At 40.5% G+C, this 17,627-nt stretch overlaps 1 pseudogene; it reads left to right on the forward strand.

The window, feature by feature from the left end:
* The first annotated feature begins 8,774 nt into the window (after positions 1-8,774).
* Positions 8,775-17,164, forward strand: LOC113077807 (sialoadhesin-like; annotated as a pseudogene).
* The last annotated feature ends 463 nt before the right edge of the window (positions 17,165-17,627 follow it).

A 17,627-nucleotide genomic window follows, 5' to 3' on the forward strand; every position in this document is an offset into this window, starting at 1 on the left:
GTGCATTTATGAATTATTATCTTAATGAAACAAGTAGAGCTGAAGATCTTTGCCCGAACGGGTTCGGTCGGGTTCGGGCTTAATTTCTATCATCTTACGCGGGCTCGGGTCGGGCTCGGACTTGCGCTCCGGTTTGCGAGGTAAACGAGCGGTCATGTGATGTGTTTCGATTAGCGCGAGAAGGATGCGAAAACGAATGCTGAGCAGGTGTAACGGAGGCTTGCCTCTAGTGATTACGTTTTGGTTGCACCAGCAACTAAAGCAAACTCTGAGCGAGGTGTGGAAAAGTTTTGACCATGTCTATAATGAGAATAATGAGTGAATAATGACGCACCATCAGTGAGCGCAGGAACGCGGTGAAGACATCTACAGTGGATTCAATAATTTTCTTCCACAAAAACATGTAGACCGAGCCTAATCTCTGTGAGTAAAGGTTTTTCAAATGATAACTAAATATTCATTGAGTCTTAAATGCATAATGTTGACAGAGTATTTACGCTAATGTTGGCATTATTCTTTTATTAAATAAAGCAAATCCGGCGGAGCCTTTATCTTAATTTCGTTATTGCCAAATACCCATCTTAATTTAAAATGTATCTTAATTTAATTTTTTTTCAATGACTCGTTTTTATTGGTGCGTTGGTCTATTTATAGGTTAAATGAGCCTATGTCTAGAACGTGACACAGGACTTATTTTATTTCTTTATTCCAACTTCCAAGTGGTCTAGTCTACGTTAGTTATGAGTAAATTATGTTAAAACATGAATAAATTGCTCATTGTTGGCAAAAGGCAAAAGAGCTGTGTGCGTGCGCACATTTGAATAATGTCGGGCTGTAAACGGGTTCGGGCTTTAAAAAAGCTGTCAATCAAAATGTACCTGTCGGGCTCGGGTCCTGTCGGGCCTAACTTTTAAGGCCCGATTACAGCTCTAGAAACAAGACGAAACATATGCTTTGTTTGTTTAGACTGGAATGGATCGCAAATACATCCGATTGAAGAAATGAACCATAGTAGAAAATGTTTTTTTTTTTTTTCGTCTATTTGAAAGTTAGGCTAATAAACATGTTGCATTCGGCGGCCTGATTATGTCATTTTTTACGTTACATAGCCTGCCTCCAGTTTTCCTCACCTTGACTAATTAAGAGGCGATACTTGACCGGCATATCATCAAAATGTCCGGAAAAGGAAACCTCTGCCGGTCACTTTGACCGGCACCATTTTTTTCTAGCGGAAACTCTGATTACAATATATGACAATATATTTGAAGAAATATATTGGTAAATATATTTTCCTTTCGTATGGGTCTACACTTTCTACTAATTTCTGACAGCGCTCCATAATTGTAGTTGTAATCTTTTTTCGTGCTACAGTGGTTACTGTTTTGTAGTTTTGATCACTGTTTCTTCCACAAAACAAATATTTTTCCAGATTTTTTTTATTTTATTTTATCAAACATGTTAGTGGAACAGTGGTATACCAACAGCTAATATTCCTTCAAATTTTGAGTGATTGACATTAACAATATGGAGTTAATTGGTATTAACAAAAGTTCGGAGCAAACAATCACCTGACTTCTAAAAACCTCCAGATATTGAGAGTGAGGAGTCACGTGCCGATTTGGGTTGATTTGGGCAGGGTCTGAGCCGGTCTGCCATGACCGTAGGAGATGCTTTTGGTTGCCTGGGGCAACTCCTTCAGAACTTCACAGAGACGTGATTAAAAATTCCAGAGCTCTTGGGTGGACGCAATCACTGAGATTCCAAACACAGTATATATTTGGGAGCGGTAATGGGGAACACCTGGTGGTGATTAGCCCTAAGCATGGGATTATGGGAAATGGAGTTGGGAATGGAAATACAAGAGTCCTGAGTGGAGTGCCCTCTACTGGAGTTCATGGGCACTCTAGATGATGATCGTGACATGGCCCACCAGGGTGGAGCAGAGGACAACCCCAGCTGAGCAGCTTGGCCAGAAGCCCACCAGGGTTGAGCAGAGGACCACCACAGCCGAGCAGCTGGGCCAGAAGCCCACCAGGGTGGAGCAGAGAACCACCATAGTGGAGTCGATGGCACAGGAGAGCAAGTCTGGTCAGGTACGACTGAAACGGAGAACATAAACAGATTAATGACAGCATCCATGACCATTAGAAGGTGATTAGAGAGCTCCCAAACAGCCTCCATACGAGCTTTGCCACGATTTTAAAACTAAATGATTTTCCAAAAGACTTTGTTGAATAAACATGGCCACGTACTGGACATTTAATAATAATAATAATTCCTTACATTTATATGTTTAAATATCAAAACGAGGCACAGGTGTTTTTTATATCACTGTATTTCTGAAGTAAGACTTGCATGTTATACGCCTGATAAAGCAGCGTTTGTGAGCTCAGCACTGCTTTGTTTACAGCGGTTACTGGTTACTGGGAAAACCTCTATTTCTCACTCTTTAAAGCATCTCCTGCTTAACATTTCTTCCATGTTTTATTTTAATAGTAAATCCCCTTTGTTTACCAAAAAATAAAGTTTGCTTTATTTTCAATATTTAAAAGAGAATCTAAATGAATGTTTTATGCCTTCATTTGATAACCAGAAAAATGTAAATACACAACAGAATTTCTGAGAAAAAAAAATACATTTCATAAGGCTATTTTAAGAAAGATTGAATAAATGAAGTTGTTTTTATTCATTTAAATAATGACACATTCTAATATATATATATATATATATATATATATATATATATGGTGAAGAAAAAAAAAACATTTCATAGGGCCCTAAACATGTAATTTTTATTTTTTTTTTACTTTTAATAAATAGCTGTGAAAATGTATAAGTGTTATGATTTAAATTAATACAATTAAATTTAACCATTAAAAAGGACTTGATAAAATAAAACAGAAAACGATTGAATCCAGAATTTTTTTTACGGAAAACGGAATTTGGAAAAATTTAACGGATTTTATAGGGCCCTAAAAAAAGTAAAGTAATGTAATAAGTAGTGAAGTTACTTTTCAAATGCAGTAACTAGTAAAGTAATCTCATTACAATTTACCGAAGTAACTAGTTAAATTTTTTTAGTAACTACCCCAACACTGTCCACTGTCCAGGGATCAGGTCCGAAACCAGACAGCAGGAGAGCGTGACGCAGGGACTGAGATGGGCAATCCTGAGGTGAGTTGAGGAGGTGACAAACAACGTTTTTCTAAACATCATATGTCATCACCAAAGAGGTACAGATGCATTTGAAACACATTTGTTACACGGCAAAATAAGACTATTACATTTTAGTTTTTGAACCGTTGTAATAAAAATTATTGTACCACTTCAAAGATTCTTTACCATAACAGTTGCCATAATGATTTTTTTTTATATATATTTCACCATGCACAGCAGTGAACCTAAATCCTACTCCGTGAGTATCCCATTATTAAACAGTCAAAAACTTATTCTGATTATATGATTTCAAATGCTGCCATAAAATATATTATTGGCTGACCTCTGTATCCTTTTTATTTTCACAAATATATTAATGGTTATGATTCTGATGCTGAATACACCAACATGGATGGACTCAACGAAACGTCTAATGATGATGAAGTGTGTCACAGTTTTGTTTATGCTCAAAATACATACATACAGAAGATGATTTTTTTTTTCAAATAGCCAGTCTGCTTATCTTACTCTGTCAAGATGGTTGTATTGAATTTGTTGTTGACTTGCGTTGATTTTACATCGATGTTGTTGTCTCTGCTCTTCGCTGCTTTTTATCAATGTTTTCCAGCATATTTGTGTGAGAACATAACCATGAGCATAACAATAAAAACAGATAAGAACTTTCCATCCATTATTACACCTTGATGATTTATTTGCGTAAATGATCAGTGGGTGGACATATTCATTCTAAACCAACACATTTGATTAGACAAAAATATGTAGTGCAGGTTAAGTCCTATTATACTATATAATATTGTTATACTGTACTTGCTGTATATCATCCATATAATACCAAAGTATGTGGTAGGTGTATCGATGTGGAAGCTCCTGACACCAAGACAAATTCCTTGTGTGTTCTCTTTTGTCAATCAAAAATGGTAGTGTTCTTGTCATGAAATACTATATTTGACTGAGCTGTCATAAAACAAGTGTGCTGGTGTAATATTTTTGGAAGCTTGATAAGACCAAGGAAATATTTTTCATCCTGGGGGTGGAACTCTCATCAAAATACCACAGACACACACAGACACACACATACATACATATACAGAATGGTCTTTCAGTTTGGTTCACTAGGCTACACAATTATGGGGAAGACTGCTGATTTGACAGTTGTCCTGAAGACAATCATTGACACCATTCAAAAGGAGGGTAAGCAACAAAAATTAATTGCCAAATAAGCTGGCTGTTCAAAGAGTGCTGTATTCAAGCATGTTAACAAAAAGTTGAGTAAAATGTAAAAGTGTAGAGGAAAAAGATGCACAACCAACCGAAATAACCACAGCCTGATGAGGATTGTCAAGCAAAATGTATTCAAGAATTTGAGTGAACTTCACAAGGAATGGACTGAGACTTGGGTCAAGGCATTAAGAGCCACCACACACAGATGTGTTAAGGAATTTGGCTACAGTTGTTGTATTCCTCTTGTTAAGCCCCTCCTGAAACACAGACAACGTCAGAAGTATCTTACCTGGCCTAAGGAGAAGAAGAACTGGACTGGTGCCCAGTGGTCTAAAGTCCTATTTTCAGATGAGAGCAAGTTTTGTATTTCATTTGGAAACCAAGGTTCTGGAGTCTGGAGGAAGGGTGGAGAAGCTCATAGCCCAAGATGCTTGAAGTCCTGTGTTATGTTTCCACAGTCTGTAATGATTTGGGGTGTAATGTCATCTGCTGGTGGTCCATTGTGTTTTTTTAAAACCAAAGTCACTGCACCCATTTACCAAGACATTTTAGAACACTTCATGCTTCCTTCCGCAGACAAGCTTTTTGAAGATGCTGATTTCATTTTACCGCAGGATTTGGCACCTACCCACGCTGCCAAAAGAAACAAGAGACCAAAAAATCCAGATGAGCTGAAGGCCACTGTCAAAGAAGGGCTTCCATACCACCTCAGCAGTGCCACAAACTGATCACCTCCATGCCACGCTGAATTGAGGCAGTAATTAAAGCAAAAGGAGCCCCAACCAAGTATTGAGTACATGTACAGTGAATCAACAACAACAGAAGGCCAACAATTAACTAAAAATGATTTTTTTTTTTTTTATTGGTCATATGAAGTATTCTAATTTGTTGAGATAGTGAACTGGTGGGATTTTGGTAAATGTGAGCCAAAATCATCACAATTTAACGAACCAAAGACTTAAACTACTTCAGACTGTGTTCACTGAATTTATTTGATAACAAGTTTGACAATTTGAGTTGAATTACTGAAATGAACTTTTCCACACCATTCTAATATATATATATATATGGTAACACTTTAGTATAGGGTCCAATTCTCACTAAAAACTAGTTGCTTATTAGCATGCCTATTATTAACATATTGTTAGTTTATATAGTGCAGTCAAAATCAAATTATTGGCCTGCATGTTAAAATAGTTAGATTTCATGTTCCGTTTTAAGTCTTTTGGCCCCATCTTCTTAATATATAAACAGTGCACACTGACACAGTCAAATTTCACACGCTCCGTTTAAAGACTCGTGTTTCAGTCCATCTTCCATCGTATGTCAGATGAAGCTGTGGTATTCATTTACACAGACACAACATGCAGACTTGTTAGCAACATACACTGACTGGTTGTCGCTTTTATTTATGCTGTTTACTGTTAGAACAATTCATAAAGAGTAAAAATGTCAAAAAGTTTATAATTGTTATTGACAGTTTTACTGCGATTTCAATATATCGATTTTCACCCAGCCCTAGGTCAATTAGAGTAAATTTGCAGCAAAACTTCATCCACCACTGGATGCCTTCATTGAGGCAGTTGGGTGGACCATAAAAGAGCATAACTTTTCACTTCTTCTTGTATTCAATGCATATTCAATGTGGAAATTATGTTGTGCAGTGTCAGGAAACGAGGCTTTATAACCTTATATGTCATCGTCAAAGGCCTTTCTTGTAATATGTATAGCTTCTGTCATGAGTAATTTTTTTTTCAGCAGTTCTAACACCCCAGCCCCAGATAATAATAAAAAAAAAACACCAACAAACCCCTTCTCTATTTTCTGTTTCGGAGTCTATAGAGGTCACACTTCTTAATATATTTTCTCACATTTTGCAGTAGATGTTTCATCCAGTTGACTTATTTGCAAGTCAGACTGCCAATAAGGTATGTATAAAAAGGATAAGAATATATTACAATTGATGTATCATTTTAAAAGTGATTTTTGGATAACGTAGGATAAAACAAATTACTTAAGATTTTACTTTCTATACATTTTAGCATCCTGTTTTCTTGATTTTGTGGTCAAAATTCTATTGATAGCATTCAAAAATTGAAAAGAACCATTTAGGATGTGCACCAGACAATGTCTCTTCTTTACATGTAAAACAACAATTGTTTTTGATTTCACCTCAGGGCCAACCTGCGAACATGATGGGACCTCTGCTACTTCATCTGCTTTTACAAGGTATAGCATGTTTTCCTCACTTCTTCATATAATAAAGGCAGCTGACAAGTGTACACAGTATTAAAAAGAATTTCACTGTAGACTAGCAGACTAGTAAGTCTGTGGCTAAATTTAAGGCCATGCATTTTTAGAGCCTTGTTGAAGTTGGTTGGTAAAACAATTCTGTATTTATGTGAGATCAGCCAAGGAATTCTTAGCCAACATAATTTTGATTTAACATAATAAAACTGTACACTCTTAAGAAAAATGGTTCTAAACAGTACCAGAAAATGTTTCTTCAGCTTGTAACAATAGCAGAACCCTTTTGTGCTAAATAGAACCCTTTTTATAGGCTTCCATAAAGAACAATGATTTGAAAGTGCTACAAAGAACCTTAATGGTGCAATAAATAACATTTTTAATGATATTTATTTTCATTAATATTAGTATATTAGTATATTTATATAATTAATATTAGTTTTATTAATAATATTTGAATTATTTTTATTTATTACGATTTGTTGGTTGTAGGATATGACAGCATCTGAAATGCTGAGTTTAGAAAAACTGAGTTTAGAGTTACAATGTGCCTCCTTCCATTTGTTTATTTAAAAACAATTGTTTATGAAGGCCAAAAGTAGCATGTGAGCACTACACAATGTTGTGTTTATGCAAAAATAAATAAATACATTCAAAATAAATATATCTAACAATATGGACCAAAAAATAAATATAATTGTTACTTACTGGAAATGGAGAAAGAAATAGCTATCCTTAACTGAACAGAGCTGGTCACAATTACACGATATTTTAAACAAAAAAAGAGAAAAAGGCATGATTGGCAGGAAACCTGTTACAGTTTAAATATAAAATAATAGACATTTAAAGAGTTCATTTGATGCTTTTTAAAAGATCATTATTTTGTGTATTTAGTGTTATAGAATATATTGACATGCTTTAATGTAAAAAAAAACAACACACCATTGTCCTTAGTTTTACCATCAGCTCAAGCCCGAAAGAGGAACAGAGTTGTGTGAAAGACACAGTGATGAAGCTCGTACTGTATGTGTTTGCAGTACACCAGCCACAGACATTTAAGACCACTGATTCTACTGTGTGACCCTTTCTCTCTCACACACACACACACACACACACATGCACAAAACTCTGCATTTGAACATTCAATAGCAAATACTAAAACTTATAACAAAACATACTTACAGTAGCTGATTCAGAAGCGCTAGATTGTTTGTAGCAAAGTCAGAATGATCTCCTATTAGGTTCACGAGAGGGTTGTCCATAAAATATGTTGCTGTTCTGTTGTAAGTAATTATAAAGATTCCTTTCAGAGGCAAAATAAAGTGCTTTTGCTCTCACCCTAACACACAGCATCTACCTGACATGGCTGCTTCAACACTCACTGTGGTTACTGAAACCACATCTTCTTTCTTTGCGTGAACATTTGGGTGGTATTATGCAAATATTTCCACATAATGAAGCAGACATGTGCGGGTGTGTTTGAATGAGAAAATTTAGGGGGTTTTCCATCCTTGAACCTTTGTACACTGATGCCGAAACCCGGGAAGGAAGAAGGGCCACCGCCGCCATGCAAAACCCGTCCTCCACGCCACTCGTGGACATCATCGCATCCCTCGCGGTCCTGCATCGCGAACAACATCCAAAAGTCAGCGGAAGCGTACTGGTGGCCCCGCGAACAGTGGCCAGTGCGCCTCATCCCCCTGCTCTCGGGGGATGAAAAATGTCTCAGCTCCCGGTGGCGAAACTCCTGGTCTTCGACGACCGGAAGAGGGCCATCATCCAGCGGGTCCAACAGCACCGGGACTCCTGTCGCAAGTGACTGCTGGCCAAGGGAAGTGACGTGGAGCACATTGTCGACCTGGTGGTGCTGGAGCAGTTCATCGCTCGGCTGCCAAAGAAGATCGCTGAGTGGGCCCAGTGCCACCGTCCCACGTCGCTGGACTCGGCCATCCACCTTGCAAACCCCAACACTCTGTCTCTCTCTCTTCCTCTCTCTCTCCCCCCTCCTTCTCTCTCTCGCCCTGTCCCTCTCCCTAGGTCCCGGCCACCCGGCCCACCTCGGACAAGGGGTCCTATGCGGGTTCAAGAGCCCCGCCCAGGGGGGTGGGACTGATGGCCGCCAGAGGGGACAGTGCTTTGGTTTCTCCGCTCTCTCCACTCCAATCGTTCAACCCACTCCCTGTCACTGGGGCGGGGGGAAGGTCTGGGCTGGCCTGTTGGTGTTGCAGGGATCCGGACCATTTTGTGGACCGATGTCCAATGAGGGAGGTGGGGACAATGATCCAGGTCCCGCACGTCCTGCAGGTCACCCCCGGTCAGGCCGGCGAATACCAAATACCTGTGAGTATCAAGGGGGGTATATATCCAGCCTTGGTGGATTCAGGATGTAACCAAACCTCGATCCATCAAAGCCTGATTCAACCGGGGGCATTGGATACCAGTCGCGTGATTAAGGATGCTTCTTGGGGAAATAATCCCCGGAACGGGGGCGCGCAGGTTCAGGTGGGAGAAACTGAGCCGGGACCACTGGGCTCTGCTTCAGGGGAACAACGTGAATTCAAGAGACGGGGTCTCTCGGAGCGCAATGACTTTCCCCTGGAGCAGTCTCGGGATGAAACATTGAAACATGCGTTCCAACAGGTCCGTACCATCGACGGCCAGCTTCTCCGGCCTACCGAAACGCTCTCCTATACGTATTTTGCTATTTTAAAAGATCGGTTGTATCAGGTGACCCAAGACGCTCGGACAAAAGAAGATACAACCCAATTGTTAGTTCCAAGGAGCCGCAGGGAAATGCTTATCCAAGCGGCTCATTCTAATCCAATGGCGGGCCACCTGGGACAGGCTGCCACACTAAATCGCTTCATGATCCATTTTTTTTTTGGCCGGGCATTCACGAGAATGTGTGCAGGTGTTGCGCGTCTTGTCCTGAATGCCAGTTGGTAAACCCACCGGCCAGCCCAAAAGTGCCATTGCGCCCCCTCCCATTAATGCAGGTCCCCTTCGAGAGAATTGGCATGGACCTCATCGAGCCATTAGAGTGATCCGCAAGGGGACATCGTTTTGCATTAGTCATAGTCGACTATGCAACACGATATCCTGAAGCAGTGGCCCTCGACAACATTTCGGCTAAAAGTGTGGCGGACGAACTGTTTCGTATACTCTCCCGGGTGGGGGTTCCGAAAAAAATCCTTACCGATCAAGGCATGGTGTTTATGTCACGTACATCACGCGAACTTTACGAATTATTGGGCATTAAATCGATTCGGACCAACGTCTATCACCCACAGACCGACGGCCTGGTCGAACGCTTTAATCTCACGCTTAAGTCAATGATTCGTAAATTCGTGCAGGAAGATGACAAAAATTGGGATAAGTGGTTAAAACCCTTGTTGTTCGCCGTGCGAGAGGTCCCGCAAGCCTCCACAGGGTTTTCCCCCTTTGAGCTTCTCTACGGACGGCAGCCCCGAGGGGTGCTGGATGTCCTGAGAGAAACTTGGGAGGAGGGACCGTCTCAAAGCAAAAATTAAATTCAGTATGTCCTGGACTAGAGAACAAAACTCCACACTTTGGGGCTGCTATCAAGGGAGAATTTGTTACAAGCTCAGGACAGACAGAGCCGGCTGTACAACAGGGGCGCTAAGTTACGCAAATTTGTACCGGGAGAGAAAGTACTTGTATTGCTCCCAACATCAAGCTCCAAATTAATGGCAAAGTGGCAGGGACCATTTGAGGTCGCACGACAAGTCGGAGAGCTCGATTATGAGGTTATACGGTCAGATAAGAATGGGGCACGTCAAATATATCACCTCAATCTCCTCAAAAAATGGAAGGAGGTGGAGCCAGTGATGTTGGCGACGGTGATTAGTGAAGAGGAGGATCTTGGGCCGGAGGCAAATGTCAAATCTCAATCCCTCCCCCTGGCCCCAGGTGGAGATCACCTCTCGTCGTCCCAGCTCACTGACGTAGCAAGACTGCAGGCTGAATTTGGCGATGTGTTCTTGCCCCTACCCGGCCGTACCAACCTGATTCAGCACCATATCGAGACAGAGCCGGGCGTGGTAGTTCGCAGCCATATTGCTTGCCTGAGCATAAGAAAAAGGTAGTTCAGGCTGAATTAGGCGCCATGCTTGAAATGGGGTAATAGAAGAATCCAACAGTAACTGGGCGAGCCCGATAGTTTTGGTTCCAAAAACGGACGGCTCAGTCCATTTCTGTGTGGATTACTGCAAGGTGAATGCTGTGTCGAAATTCAACACGTATCCAATGCCGCGGGCTGACGAGATACTTGATCGGCTCGGCACGGCTTGGCACGGCTCGGCACGGCTCGGCACGGCTCGTTTTTATTCTACGTTGGACCTAACAAAGGGTTATTGGCATTCCCCTTGTCTCCTTTATCCAAAGAAAAGACAGCTTTCACAACGCCGTTTGGTTTAGACCAATTTGTTACCCTTCCATTCGGGTTGTTCGGGGCTCCGGCCACCTTTCAGCGGCTCATGGACAAGATCCTGCAACCCCATGCTGCATATGCGGCTGCCTACTTGGACGATATCATTATATTTAGTAATGATTGGCAGTGGCATATGCAGCATTTGAGGGCGGTCTTGAGGTCACTGAGAGGGGCTGGACTCACGGCCAACCCGAAAAAGTGTGCGGTTGGGCATGTGGAAGTAAGGTATCTGGGCTTCCACTTGGGGCATGGGCAGGTACGTCCCCAAATTGAAAAGACAGCCGCAGTTACGACCTTTCCACATCCCAAGACCAAAAAGGAGGTGAGACAGTTCTTGGCGCTGGCGGGATATTATAGACGTTTGTGCCTAATTATTCGGACCTCACCAGCCCCTTGACTGACCTTACTAAAAAGGAGGCACCAGATACAATCCAGTGGACGGAGCCGTGTCAGCAGGCCTTTACCCAAGTGAAGGCTGCTCTATGTGGCGGGCCGTTGTTACACGCTCCTAATTTCTCTCTCCCTTTTCTGTTGCAGACAGACGCGTCGGACAGGGGGCTGGGGGCAGTCCTGTCTCAGGAGATCGAGGGAGAGGAACGGCCGGTGCTGTACATTAGTCGTAAGCTCTCTAGGAGAGAGACTAAGTACAGCACCATTAAGAAAGAATGCCTTGCCATCAGGTGGGCCCTCCCCACCCTCCGCTACTATCTCCTGGGACGGGAGTTCACCCTCTGTTCGGACCACGCCCCCCTGCAATGGCTCCACCGCATGAAAGATACCAACGCGCGGATCACTCGGTGGTATCTGGCTCTACAGCCTTTTAAGTTCAAAGTGATCCACAGACCAGGTGTTCAGATGGCTGCGGCCGACTTCCTCTCTAGGCCTGAGTCAGGCAGTGGGGGTATGTGGAGGTGGAGGCGTGGTTTAGCAAAGCCTGCAGCGTGAGAGAGAGTCGGGAGACGAACCGTGAGTGAGCGGGTTGAACGGAAATAATCAACACCTGTCTCTTGTTTTAGTAATTGGCGTGGAGAGAGTATTTAACGCCAGGGAAACCGGAGTAGTTCAGAGAGAGAAGGACTGCTGACGAGCGCACGAGCTGGAAGCCGCAACCCGGAAGTCTGAAGAGTTTTTGTTGTTGCCGGTGTGAGTGACACCGTTTCGATAATTGTTTATTTTAATAAAACCGTAAGAAGACAAGCCGACCCCTCGTCCTCTTCCTTTCCATCCTTAAACCTTTGTACAATAATAATTAATAAAAACAGTTAAAATGACTAAAGTTTAAATTAAGTAACATTAAGTAAAAATGTGTTAATTGTGTATAATTACAGACCTCTGGACGTTTTCTTCATGTTAGCAAGTCCTCTGATAACATAGGCCTTAGTGTTAACCAACATTAAAATCTGACACAGATCTAAGGATCAATAAAAACCCAAAAACGCAAGTACACAGTTTAATAAGAAATTATTTTATTAGTAGAACAGTTTGATAGCTCAGTGTGACATACCTTGGTGAGGTTTTTGTGGATAAAAGCAAGCAGTCTGTATCTGCATTGACCATCTTGACGTCTTCAGTTCTGAACTCCAGTAAAAAATAAATAAATGTGCGCTCATTTCCAGGGACGTGACCGGATTCACTCTGTGACTGTAGTTCCCGCCCATTGAATCCGTGCCCAGGCTGGATCCGTGTTACAGTGATTGTAACGTGGATTTGCCGGTCTGAAAATGTATCTGGCTCAGAGTCATCTGCTGTCTGGATCGAAATAAATTGCTTTCAAACTCTCTTGTGTGTTTTTGTGTGCACGCTCTAGTTTTAAATGATAAAACCAAATGTTTCTATTTACAACGTGTTTTTGCAGCATTGAGTATTGTAGCCAATCACAGGCATCTCTGTTGAAAGTACTGGCCAATCAGAGCTGATTATATCAGAAGTTTTCACGTGAGTGAGCTCGGCCATTTGTGCTATAAAGGAAGTGCCTGCTCAGTGTCTTTACATACTTACTACTAGAGTTTGAAGAAGTTTTGTTTGTCTAGGGGCCAAACGTCAATGTATACTGTTTCAGGAATGACAAATGCGAGTGAAAAAAAAATTGCAAGTGTATCTGCTAAATTACACGGCTAATCATTTCTATGATTGACAGTGATAACTAGCAATGGACGAAATGGAACATCTGACAAGCCGATGTCAAAAATAGAGCTGTGCATTAAGGGATATCAACTTTTTCACCCATGATGAGTCCATGGATGTTTCTAATCCATTCATTCATAGCCTATAATAATTACAGAGAGAGACATGCTGCATTTATGCCATTGTAAAGTGTTTTAAGTGGGCCTCACCCTCTCTATGTATGAAGCATTATGATAGAACAAGTCCATCTCTAAAAACCTAGACATGTGCTAGTCAAATCACTTTACAGCAGATAATGCACTTCTATGAAGTACTTTTGTGATTGAAAGCAAAAAATATATTGTTTGAAAACAATAAAGAAAAAATATATTTTTATAAGTTTTCATTAATCTACCACACAGCCATTAATGCTCTTAAACATTTGTCCCACAGGTGTTCTACTGTATGATGCTGTGGGATGGGAAGTGAGAATCCCAAAGGAAATTCACGGTCTCAGAGGTTCCTGTTTGGTCATACCATGTTCTTTCAGCTACACATCATACCCACCCAAAGACCCACGTAGAGTTGTGTGGTATCAGTGGGTCTCTAGAGGTTATCCTTTAGTTTACGATCCTTTGCATGCAAACAATGTCATTGATAAATTCAAAGGTAAAACTGATTTATATAGAAAATCAGGTGAATGCAGTCTGCTGATTACCAGCCTGGAACAGTCCCACCATGGAGAGAAAATATATGCATGGATTGACCCTGAAAATGTTGGATGGCGCACCTACGCATTTTATGATGTCACCTCTACAGTTCTCGTTGATGGTATGTAAATATTCATGAATTACTTACACAATAAAACCTGTGACTGTTGCGAAATATTGTGTGGTCAGTAACAACTGACATAAGAAAATGCTTCTTCCAAGATTATGTATTTTCAAAACATCAAACATACCGTTATAACACTTTATGAAATTAATTTAAAATGTAAAGCAAAATATGGTTCAAATGAATACAAAGAGTCTTGGATACTTTCGGGCTGTACAGCTTTGTAAAATATGTTCATATGTTGATTAATAGAGGAACTAATTTCATACATCATGAAAACTGACCTCAAGACTAGCTGGTAAAAAAAAAAAAAAAAAATGAAAAACGTGTCTAAGAAAAGGGAAGTTAGTTCTGAGAAAATGTCTAGCCAAATGTATTTATTTATTTATTTCTGGTAGAATGCGGTCAGTCTTGTATCTAATGCAGTGAAATTCAGATATGTGTCTAAATACTTGTTGGGGCCACTTTTTAAAAATGATATAATGTTCCAATATTTCTGTAAATTATAGCAAGTCCACAGCAGCCCAGCATCAGTATTTATGGAGGTGAGAGAATGGGTGACGCCATCACAGTAGGATGTTCAACTTTCCACACGTGTCCATACAGTAAACCAGCAATCACTCTGAATGGTGTAGAAGGATCTTATCAAACAAAGGATGAACCTATTAAAAACGGCCTGTGGAAAAGAACTCTGACACGCAGAGGTGTGATAAGGGCAGAAAGCTTGACTATTATGTGTTCAGTAACACATTATGGTGGCATAAAAGCGACAGCTACAGAGGTCAAAAGGTCAAAATGTAAGTAAGCACAAATATGAACTGCTTTGTTATGTTAGTTATAAATTCACTTTAAATGTAGCAGTTGGACCTTTTACAAGATTCCAGTTCAATTTCAGGTTTTCATAATGAAATAACGATTGAGCCTGAACTGGCAGATGTCACAGAGGGTGTCGCAAGGAGCTTCACTTGTAACGTCCATCATTCCTGCCAGAAAGAGAATCCAACCATCACATGGAACTATAAGAACATGCAAGTCACAAAGGGGAACAAAAAGAATCAGAACAGCTATTCCAGCATAACCTTTCTGGGTGCAAAAGAAGATCATGGGAAGAAATTGATTTGCACTGCAAAATTTTCTGGAGGAGACGTTTCAGCTTCTGTTGTTTTACGTGTACAACGTGAGTAATTTAGTCTTTGTAAATCTGTCTTTGTTTTCTAATTATTTTGATTTCTACTTTTATTTTTTAAAAGATATAAAGAACTAAATGTCATAGTCTTCAGCTGGTGTGGCCTAAATGGCCACCAGAGGACACTGTCTTTGTGAGAGCACATTGTTTGTTGTGTGTTTGTTTGTGCCACATGCTCTTCTGTCTATTATCTGACCCTGCCTATCTTGTTACTGTACCTCATCATTGTTTCAGTGATTCCATCTGTGTCTCTCTCATTACCCTCCGCGTTAGTCTCCCTATTTATTCTCTTTGTGTCTGCTGTCCTGTGCTGGTTTGTTAATTGTTGACTGATGTATGAGTATTGATGTTGCTACCTGTTTGGTGCTGCTCTGCCTGATCCTGCTTTGTTGTGTTGTGCCTTATTTCTGACCTGCTTACTTAAACTATAACACATCTGGTTTAATGTCACAGACATTTAAAGGAAACTCTTTCGCCCTCTTGATTATTGATGCTTGTTAACTGTGTTCACATACTTGTGTAAAGTATGCTTTCTAAGGTTTAAATAGGACTATTTTCAGAAAGCATGGCCCTGCTAACATTTTTTAGGAAGCATGGTTTGTTCCATTGCTTTGCAGATGATACTCAAATCTGTTTGCCCTTAAAAACAGAGTGGTATTGAAACACAAATTACTTGCCTGTCTGATGTGAAAGCTAGGCCGTAAAACTGAAATAATTTTCAATAATGTCTAGTCTTGTCTCTCCGGTCATCCACCCAGAGATTGTTATGTATCCCAAAGTCGAAGCTAATGTGCAGGGCTGACCGCGCTTTCTCAGTGGAATGCTCTACCCTTCAGGATTAGATCTGCATCATCGCTATCTGTCTTTCTTTGGTTTAGCATATTATTTATGATAATTACCTTTTTTTTGTCAGTATTCTCTATCATCTGTTATGTCTTTTTCTCTGTTTTATCATATTCTTTTTCATTGTGCATCAACTTATGTTGTGCTTAATAGTGCTATATAATTAAAATTGACATTGACATGACAATTCATTTGCGCCAAAACCATAAATACAACCGCCTCAGAAACCTTATTGTTACTTATTGTTTTCTACTGATTCTCTCACAGAGTATAAGAAACCAGTCCAGATCCTGAATGAAAGTATGTGGGTTTTTCCCCCTGGCACCAAATTTTCTTATTTATATTATTGTCCTGTACTCATAGGTCTTTTGATAATAAGCAACAATAACTTCAGTTCTGTAATAATATTTATTAATCCATTATAATATACATCATTTTAGCTCATTTCCACTATGAGGCAGATGTGATTCCCAATATCACTGCACTGCCTCATTCATGTGTGGTAATACCGTGTAGTTTCAAGATGGAGGAATATGTCACTCGTCTTCGGGTTCTTTGGGTCACTGATGGAGGTGGCTACATGTTCCACACGGATCCAGTCGATGTCTTGAACAACTTCAAAGGCCGCACAAGGCTCCTCGGAAACCCAGATGAACAGAACTGTACTGTGGAGATGGATAATGTGCAAAAATCATGACAACGGGCCGTTCTGCTTCCGGGCAGATAAAGGAAACAGGAAATACAGCTTCAACAACAGCTGTGTGTCCATTATTATGCAGGGTGAGGAAATATAACTAAACATTTAGGTTAGCATACTTCTGAAAACGTAACGACAACCTTTAGAATAACTGTATTTCATGCATCACATTCCAAAAATAATATAATGTCTTTGTGTCTTTTAATATAAAGAATCTCCCGACAAACCTGTGATGTCATCCCTCCCTGAAGACATCGAGCCCAAGACACGCATCGCTGTCAAATGCTCAGTCAACCACACATGTTCCTCTCACCCTCCCCAAATCACCTGGAGCGTCCCAACAGCCGAGAAACTATCAGCCACAGTCACATGGGTGGAGGCGTCTGGGAAACAGTGTCCTCTGTGACCTTTATTCCAACTGGATATGAAGAGAAAGATGAAATTGTCTGCACTGCCAACTTTTGGGGCGGTAGAACACAGGAAAACACTGGCTTCCTGAATATTAGAAGTAAGTACAGACTGATGTTAATTGGATTGCCTTGTGCATGTTAGACGCTTTGGTCCATTTATAATATGATTGGTCAAATAGAAACTATATTCCATGATGTGACTGTTAATTGTTTTAACAATAATTGTATTATAGGAGTTCAGGGGCTTAGATTGGAGACTATTGGGTCTAGTATCATTGCTCCCACACTTGTGTTCGTTCTCATTTGTGTACTTGTGGGAGTCTTCATATATAAAATGCGACACAGGTATGAATTATTTATTTTATTTTTTTTACTTATATTTCAGAATGTTCTTACATTTTTAAATAATTTTAGGTCTCTATAGCCTTATCCAGATGGGAATAGTTTTACATGGAAAGG

The sequence above is a fragment of the Carassius auratus genome, unplaced genomic scaffold, assembly GCF_003368295.1.
Source record: "Carassius auratus strain Wakin unplaced genomic scaffold, ASM336829v1 scaf_tig00023221, whole genome shotgun sequence".
Classification (NCBI taxonomy): Eukaryota; Metazoa; Chordata; class Actinopteri; order Cypriniformes; family Cyprinidae; genus Carassius; species Carassius auratus.